The sequence below is a fragment of the Silene latifolia genome, chromosome 11 (assembly GCF_048544455.1).
Source record: "Silene latifolia isolate original U9 population chromosome 11, ASM4854445v1, whole genome shotgun sequence".
Taxonomy (NCBI): Eukaryota; Viridiplantae; Streptophyta; class Magnoliopsida; order Caryophyllales; family Caryophyllaceae; genus Silene; species Silene latifolia.
This window is the reverse complement of record NC_133536.1, coordinates 176,989,929-176,998,869: the sequence shown is the minus strand read 5'-3', so window position 1 is coordinate 176,998,869 and position 8,941 is coordinate 176,989,929. Positions and strand designations below refer to the sequence as shown.

The following is an 8,941-nucleotide window of genomic DNA, read 5'->3' as shown; positions in this document are numbered from 1 at the left end:
ACCAGAGTGAATAATGTTATGCGATATGGTATTCATGGCGGTCGGTCTTATTCCGAGAAGTGGTATGGAAAAATTGAAGCATTACAATTTTTCAACGATTTCTTAACCTTTCAAGAATGGAAAAAGGTTAGCTCTTTTGTTGGTCCAATTTATCCAATAGAGGTAATTCAATTTTACTCTTTGGTCTCCATGAGAAATAATGTGTTGCATGCGATGGTCAATGAATCCGAAGTCAAAATCTCCCTTGCCGATTTCTGTACTCTGTTTTCGGTTCCTTATGATAGGATCGAAATAAACCCGAGTGCGGAATGAGGAGATGTAATACTACAGTTTCTGTGTCTGGCGGTACTCTATCGAGTAGGGCTTACTCAGTCGAGTAAGTTGGATTTTATGCAAAACAGTAGTCTTCATGTAGGGTACTCGATCGAGTAAGCTTGGCACTCGATCGAGTAAGGGTCACTCGATCGAGTAAGTGACTTACTCGATCGAGTAAGTCGGTTAACGGGTGATTTGCGACGGTTTTGTTAATAATGCAGATTAATATATATTAAGTTTCGTCATCTTTCTTTAAACACTTTTACAAACCCTAAATCAGAGTCAAGAGAAGTTTCTAGTTACGTTGTCTTGCCCCTTCACATTATTAGCAAATCTCGGAGCTAGAGGTGTCGGTTTTCATCATTCTTTACACCTTTTGTGATCCTTGTATCGTGGGTAAGTTCTACATATCATTTTTATATCATTTGGGTAATCTTGGTTAAACCCTAATTTGGGGATTTGGGGTTTCTTGTGATTTTGTGGTTACGGTAGTGATAATATATATGTATGTATAGGAGGAGGAGGCTTTGTTGAGGAGAGATTCTGAGTAGCTGCTTAGATCGTTTGATTTCGTGTTGCTTTCCAGGTAGGGTTTCCCTACTTAGTATTAGTTACATGATGTGTGTGGTGATTGTATTGTGGTTATTTATTAATTATATTGCTGATGATTGTGACGGTTGTTGGTTTATATAGTTGATTGTTGTTATATAACTGTCTGTGATATTCGGGGCACATCCGTGGCTGAGTGGAGTCACTTGCGGGAGTGGCTTCACGCCCTTGGTTTGCCCTCTATGGAACCCACCAGAGGAGGGGATGTGCACATTAAGGAAAATTGGGTTTATCGCTCAGTGGTTGATGAGCGGGGATTTGGTGGGTACGGCTGCGGTCCCCCATTGGCGGTGTTCAGTACATGTTGCGATGGGTACTTTGGCAGGACTACACACTTTATTGTGTAGTCAGTTGTGTGGAGATTGATTAAGGAGTTTAGAGGATTGTTGTGTTATGGAATTGTTTGTGTACTTGTTTCGTTGTGGCTTTGTGTTGTATAATTAGTACTGACCCCATTTAAATGTTTTAAAAAAAACTGTGGTGATCCATTCGGGGATGGTGAGCATGTATTGAGCAGGTATGATATGACGCATATGGGATAGCTGGGATAAGTCATCACGTGGCTGTTAGAAGAGTCTTCCGCTGTGTCAGACGATGTCTTATAGTTATGACAGTTTTTCTAGTAGACGTTTTTGGGAACTTTGTATTTCAGTTTAACAGTTTTGGTTTGGACATGTAATCACTTAAACCGTATTTACTTTTAAAGTATGTTTCTTTATTGTCTTATGATTATCATTGCCTCGGGTAACCGAGATGGTGACATTTCCATACCTTAAGTGGTCCTGGTAAGGCACTTGGAGTATGGGGGTGTCACAAAGTGGTATCAGAGCGACGATCCTGAAACCTGAAACCAATGAACCTAATGAACATAGGGAGTCAAATTAAAATGAACCCGGGGTAGAAGTTGTAGGAGCTAATGCAAAGACGTGGGAGACGTCCTAAAGTCGCGAACTCGCCCTACAATTTTGAACCGGTCACATGGGGTGCGTGTCGGGATCGTATGTGTTATCTTCTTGTTTGTATGTCTATATAATAACATGTGGTGAATCAGTGGATGTATGAATGTGGGGGATATGAGGTATGGAATGAAGATGATGATTATGTGATTTGTATGTTGGATGAATGAAGGCATGTTGTTTGTTTTATAATGTGGCATGTTAGAAATACGGAAGTAAAGTTGTTTGTTTGAGTATATAAAGGGTTGCGTATGTATATATGTATTTTTGTTGTCGTTATGTTGGTTGTATAAAAGTTGTATATAAAGTTGGGAAAGAAAGATAAGCATGCGGGTAGTTATAAGAGTCTGCATGACTCTATCGAGTGGGGGGCACTCGATCGAGTAGATGAGAGGCTCGATCGGGTGGGGTTGACTCGATCGAGTAGGTAGTTTTATGTTTTCTGGGCAGAAGCAGGTTTTTGGGCGCTCGATCGAATAGGTAGGGTCACTCGATCGAGTGGAGTCAGCTCGATCGAGTGGCTAGTCAGCTCTATCGAGTGTGTTTTTCGGAGTTTTCTAATCAGGTTCTAGAGTCGAGGTACTCGATCGAGTAGGTGGGGCAACTCGATCGAGTGACCTCAACTCGATCGAGTGGGCTTTATATAGGTCGTATGCGTGTTTTGATATGTGGGATATGTGTTTATATCTACCTTTTCTTATATAGTTACAAGATGCCGCCGAAAAGAACCGCCGTGTATGCTAGAGCTGAGAGTATGGTCGTGGATGACATAGTGAAGATGTTGGAGCACCAAGATGCTCTTACAGAAGATTTAAAAAAACTGGGGAAGGATAAGGATGTTGATCACTCCAAAATCAGCATTCATATAGCTAGGTTCAACCCTAAGGAGTATAAGGGGAGTGAGGCGCCAATTCTGCTGGATAATTAGCAGAGAGAGATGGAGAACATTCTTGAGTTAGTTCATTGCCCGGAGGAGATGAAAGTGGAACAACCTGCGTTCTACTTGAGGGAAGCGGCCGGTGAGTGGTGGGATAAGGTTATGGTGAGTGCTAGGGAGATGTATATGAAGCAGGGGCTACCTGCAATACATTGGGATGAGTTCAGGAAAGCTATGAGGCGTGAGTTCGTGCCGGAACATGTGAGGAGTAAGATGAGAGAAGAATTTGACGATTTTAAGATGACATCCGATATGGCGGTAGCTGATTACTACCGCAAGTTTAATGAGAAGTCCAGATATGCTGAGGACATGGGACTGAGTGAGGAGAAGTTAGCCTTGAGGTTTGATAAGGGGTCGACCCCCATGATTATGGAGAAGTTACCGGTGGGAGTCCTTACATATGTAAAGAAAGTCTGTGAGCGAGCTGGGAAGGCTGAGAGGTTGGTTTAGATGACCAAAGAGAGGGGTGCTGAGAAGGGGAAAGCTGAGACCGAGGGTGGTGGTCAGGCCAGCTACAAAAAGAGTAACCATCATCAGGTGACAGCATATTCGTGCGGCTCGGGGTTTAGTGCTGGGGCTTCATATAAGCATGGCCGTGGTAGTGGTGGTGGTAGTTGGGCTATGACCTGTTATAACAGTGGCGGTGTGAGCCATAAGAGACATGAGTGCACCAGTGCGATGAGTGGGGGTTTCCAGTGATCGTCACAGGGGAGTTTCTCACAGGGTCCTGCAAAGAGTTATGCTAGTAATAGGCCGGCTGGGTCTTGGAACAACAGGGGAGGTCAGAGCAACAACGGCGGGGCTAACCGCAATGGCGGTAATTCTTATCAGAAACGGGCTACAAACACTAAAAACAACCAGGGGTCGGGTGCTAAACCGACTACCTCAGCTAGTACTGTCTAGGGAGATGGGCAGAAGACCAGTGGCAAGTTGTTTATGATGGAGAAGAAAGCAGCCGAGGAAGATGCTCATGTTATCACCGGTACATTTCTTGTTAATGGTGTTTTTACCTTTGTTTTGTTTGATTCGGGAGCGTCACAGTCGTTTGTATCATCGAGTCATGTTAAAAGGTTGGGTTTGAGTGAGTATGAGTTTGTAAGAGAGGAATTTTTTATATACTACTAGAAAAAACCCCTATTACGACGCGGTTATCGTGGCGGTTCTAACAGAAATGACGCGAAAAACCCAATAAATTGGCGGGAACACAATTTTTATGTATATAGGAGGTCTATTGTGGCGGTTTAAGTAAGAACCAACGTGATAATTTAAATTTTTTATGGCGGTTTTAAATATGAAACGCCACTATAAGTCCTTTGTGACGGTTGTATTTATAACCTCTGTTATTAATGATGTTAAAAGTAACAATGAGTGACAAAGTTTTTTAATAAAAAACCGCCACCTTACGTGTTTGTGGCGGTTGTAAATTGTAATTACAAGGACATTAAAATAATCAAAAACCCTTTGATTTACGTAATTAATAATCACATTCCTTCTTCATCTTCCTAAACCATAAGCGCATAACGCATCACGCATCCTGCATCCACACTCCCTCCAATCCTCCATCATCATTACCAACGGCGACCACAGTCAACTCCCTCTAATCACCAACGCCGACCACCAATCTTATCACTCACCACCCCAAAGCAAATCCCCCAAATTAATTTGGGGATTTAGGGTTTTTCGAGAATTTCCTCGCCAGTCGCTTTCTTCCTCTACGCTCGGCTGAAGCACGAACAACACCCCTAAACTATTTATCCTAACCAATCGTGGATAATTCAATTGCACAGAATTACAGTTCGGTATATAAGAAAAATGGTGCGAATTTTGATCGATTATTGAGGGACTTTCTGGGATTCAATAGTCGATAATTTCTGCTCAATATTACATATTACCCATTTCATTTTAGGTATTTTCTATGGCTTTTCTATTACTTGGAAAAATCAATTGGTAAGGGCATTATATGAATTCTATGTTTTTTGGTCTATTTGCTGCCAACATCTGGCTTTACGAATTATAATATCACACTGGCCCTTTTTTATCAATTAATTGGGGTAATATTTAAGTTTTCAATCTATTGATGTACTTTTGTAGAATTGGAGACTATCGGATCAATTTGGTTGATTGCAGTCCATCTTGTGAAATGAGGTTCATTCATATTATTTGGCCTATTTCAGTTGATTGCAGTCCATCCCTCCAGACAGCTTAACTCAGTCTCTAGTTTAGAGTACTATAAATACACGTTCAATTTCTTTCAGTTACAACTAGGTTTATGAGTTTGATTACTCACTTCCTGTTTCGACATATCTGTTTTTGAATGTCAGGGTTTCTCATCTGCTGATAAAGAACCACTCACGCCCTCTTTTCGTCGAATTAGTGGGTCATGTTCCATCTGCCCTTGAACTTGCCATCAACAACATTGAAGGTATGCCTTTGTCGATAAATAAATTATTGTACATCTCCTCTATTTCGGTTTGCACAATAGGCTTACAGTTTTGCTAATATGCCGTTATTTGATTGTTGTAGTTTGGTTGTTTTTCACGGTTTGCATTATAGTTTCAATTTTCTAGTTGCTAACTTTATTCTTTTTTTTTTTATTTGGCTTTTGCATTTATGATTTGATAAGGTTTTTTTTGTCTTTCTGGACTACGTTATGGCCTAACATCACTCAGTGAGTAACACGGAGTACCTGAAACGTTCTGGTGTGCAGAATTGAATCATGTGCAAATGAATTACTCTTAACTATTTATTAATCATGATGGTGAGTGGTGGTTATAAGTTATTTTACGATGATTCTGATAGCAGTGGGTTCGTCGAAAAGTTAGAGAGTTCTATTAAATTTTTTAGTTGCCATGGTAATATGAGAGACATAGTCAAATACAACCATGACAAACTGTGAAGCCATGTGAGGTAATTTTGACACATAAAAGAAATAAGATGAGGAAAAAGGGTTAAATTGTGGCATCAAGAGTGTTATAATTATCACAAATTATAGAGTAAGACGGTCTAATACTGTTAGGGGGTTGGATAATTTTCTTATAAAAATGAACCGTATCACACTATAAGACCGTCTCACAATTAAGAATCTCACAGTATAAGACCGTCTCACGATGACTTAGTTTACTTATCTCACACACAAGATTAGGTGTTCCAATTTCATCTCCATCGTTTTTGTTTCAAGATCCGCCAATGGTACTTTCTCTTGTCTATTTTGACTTGTGTCTTTGCGTGTGTGAGTTGGCTCATATGTCAGCATTGTTCTTCTTGCCTACAGTATTTATCCATGTTTGTTTGCATTATAAAGTACATAATGTTGAATTGGGTGTCTGGCCGCAGATTCTATTTTAAATGCTTAGTTGCTTTCCTCTGGTATCTATTAAATAGGTAATCAATTATTAGAGGGTTCAGATTAACAACACTATACAATGTTTGTTAAATGTGGAGCTCCAACATGCAAGATAAGTGAAGTTAAAGGCTTCAAATATATACCTCCAGGTTTTACTTTTGAGTGCAACTACCACTTTTTCTATCTTAAAAAAGTTATTCATGGTTATGTTTTGATTATCGATTAAGTTTAACGCTGATTTAATGTTATAAGTATTTTGGATGTTTGCTTTAATAGGTATGGTTGAGCATAGTCAAGTATATAGCCAATATAGGATGTCCACAGGAGGCTGTATCTCCATTTTCGAGAAGATGCAAAATTGACTCTTGCGACAAGGGTCTAATATGTAGATTGCTTTGTGAGGTTAATGAAAGATTAGGCGTGGGAGAGGCAGAACAAACTAAGGTATAACTTTGGTTTGACCTGTAAAATATAAAAGTTTGTCTTTTATCTCTTTGTCTGCTGTCTTTTACCTTTGTTTGCGGTGTTCAAGAATGTTGAGTAGGATAAGTTGTATGGATTAGAAATAGCTTACAAATCACAAGTCAAAGTGAAGGTGGTGGGCAAGCATGTTAGGGTGTTGTTGTTTGGCCTGATTTATCCTATTAAAGCTAGCCAGATATTTTTTAGTGATTGTTGTTAATATTATCATGAATTGGGGATTTACTATGGTTAGCTTTCAGATATCCCGTTCCTGTGTCACTGCTGCTGTTTTGGTTGTGATCTTTCTAGCTGATGCTCCTGATCTAGCTTTGGAGTTGTCGAAAGGTAAATATGCTCACTTACTCTAGTCGATTTGTAATCTTCTGCTACCGCCTTTTGCCTCCCTGCCACTGTTCTAATATTTTCTTCTGTGGCTGATTTATTTGTGTATGATTTAGATAGAACTCTTTTGTACATACTTCATCTTCTGCAGCTTAGTTTACAGGGCAACATAAATGATGCTACACTGAGTTTCCCATTGCCATTGCTGACAGTTATACTTCTCTTTTTGCTTCTCTCAGACTTCCCAGGTTTACATGATGCCATCTAATTACTTCAAAAAAAATTCTTTTTATTTATGCTCATTTTTATTTGATGCGTTAGCTAACCAACACTTCGGTGGTTCATTTGGAATGATTTAGTGATGCTGCTTGAAAGTTTCAAGAATCTGGTTATTATCTTATGAATCATTAAGCTTTCATCTTTGATTTCATGTACTCCCTTTGCCCCAATCATTTGTTTTGCTACGATTAAAAAATAAATAAATGAGACAATTACTACTGTGTACACCATAGATGACCTTGACAATTGCTATCCTTCTTTGATTTTAATTTAATGTTCTTTCTTCATGCATATGTACTACTGTGTACACCATAGATGACCTTGACAATTACTCCCTTTGTCCCGGTCATTTGTTATCTATTTTTATTTTGAGGTGTATCATTGAATTTTTATCTATTTCTACTTTTTGTAAGTTTTATATGTAAAATCAAGTGGATAAAATAATAATATTATTGTTACATTGTTAGACATCCACTTGCATTTTCTTGGTCTCTTTGCTAAATACAATAGATAACAAATGATCAAAACGGAGGGAGTACAATGAATGACTTCTAGCTTATTACAATGAATGACTTCTAGGTTATGTACATTGTTTTAAAAAAAATTACTACTATGTACAGGTGTGAAGTAGTACTACTGTAGTAGTCATAGTACCTTGCATATGTTATAGTAGGTGCTATGAAAGTTACAACTCACCTCAATGTTTAGTATTTTTTAATTGATTTTAAAAATTGCAAGGCTTAAAACCGGCTCCTTCCTGGTATAATATACATTATGGTTTCTTACATTACAAAAGAACACTTTGTACATATATATAATGCAGTACATGAGAAGATAGGTCACTATCGGTAGTTATCTATAGTTATCTAGGAGTATTATAGAGTACCTAAGAAGGGAAGTTATTCATAGTTTTCTAAATGAAATTCACTGTGGCTTGATAAGTCTAATCTTGTAAAGAAGGCAATCAAGTTAGGTTTTGTTGAAATGGCAGCCAAGTGAGTAGATGGTAGGATGGTTGTGGCCTTGGTGTAGAATCTTGAGCGTCTTTGTAACGGCGAAGCGATCATTGCTTGATTGACATGAAGATCGCTACTATGTATACGAAACAAAGAAATGGAGGTATGTTGATTTTAATAATGTTTAGGTTGTTTTTCTAACTATTGGTTTGCTAAATGTGTACTCTGTATATGTTGATTTTAATAATGTTTAGGTTGTTTTCTAACTTTTGGTTTGATAAATGTATTATTGCAGATTCAACAAATGTTAATTGACGAGATGAAAGATGTTAAAGAGGTGTGGGCTATTATATGTTTAGAGAACGTGAAATGTTGATTAGTTTATTAATTAAGACGTGTATGTGATTATTTATACACTTGGATGTATAATTTTGAACATCGACATTATTGTTCGGATGATATGAAAGTTCGTTGGTTGACATTGTTTTGTATGTATTGTTTGTTTATTTTGCTATTTGGCTCGTCAAAGCTATAGGACATTGCTACCGAAATTTCGGTATCAAATAATGTTTTTTTAAAAAAATTTCTATCTAGGGTGGCGGTTGTTAAGTATGAAGCACCACTATTAGTTCACCTTTAATGGCGGTTCTTCACCCTCAACCGACATTATAATTACCTTTAGTGGCGGTTCTTTAACAACAACCGACGTTATACTAACCTTTCGCGACGGTTCTGTATCTAC

The 8,941-nt window shown here is 38.4% G+C and overlaps 1 long non-coding RNA gene across 2 annotated transcripts; it reads left to right on the top strand.

The window, feature by feature from the left end:
- The first annotated feature begins 6,589 nt into the window (after positions 1 to 6,589).
- Positions 6,590 to 8,678, top strand: LOC141615207 (uncharacterized). Of its 2 annotated transcripts, XR_012529716.1 has the most exons (3): positions 6,590 to 6,967; positions 8,235 to 8,362; positions 8,495 to 8,678. It is a non-coding gene; the product is annotated as an uncharacterized LOC141615207 (long non-coding RNA). The 2 variants fall into 2 exon arrangements; XR_012529715.1 differs by lacking the exon at positions 6,590 to 6,967 and having other exon boundaries at positions 7,529 to 8,362.
- The last annotated feature ends 263 nt before the right edge of the window (positions 8,679 to 8,941 follow it).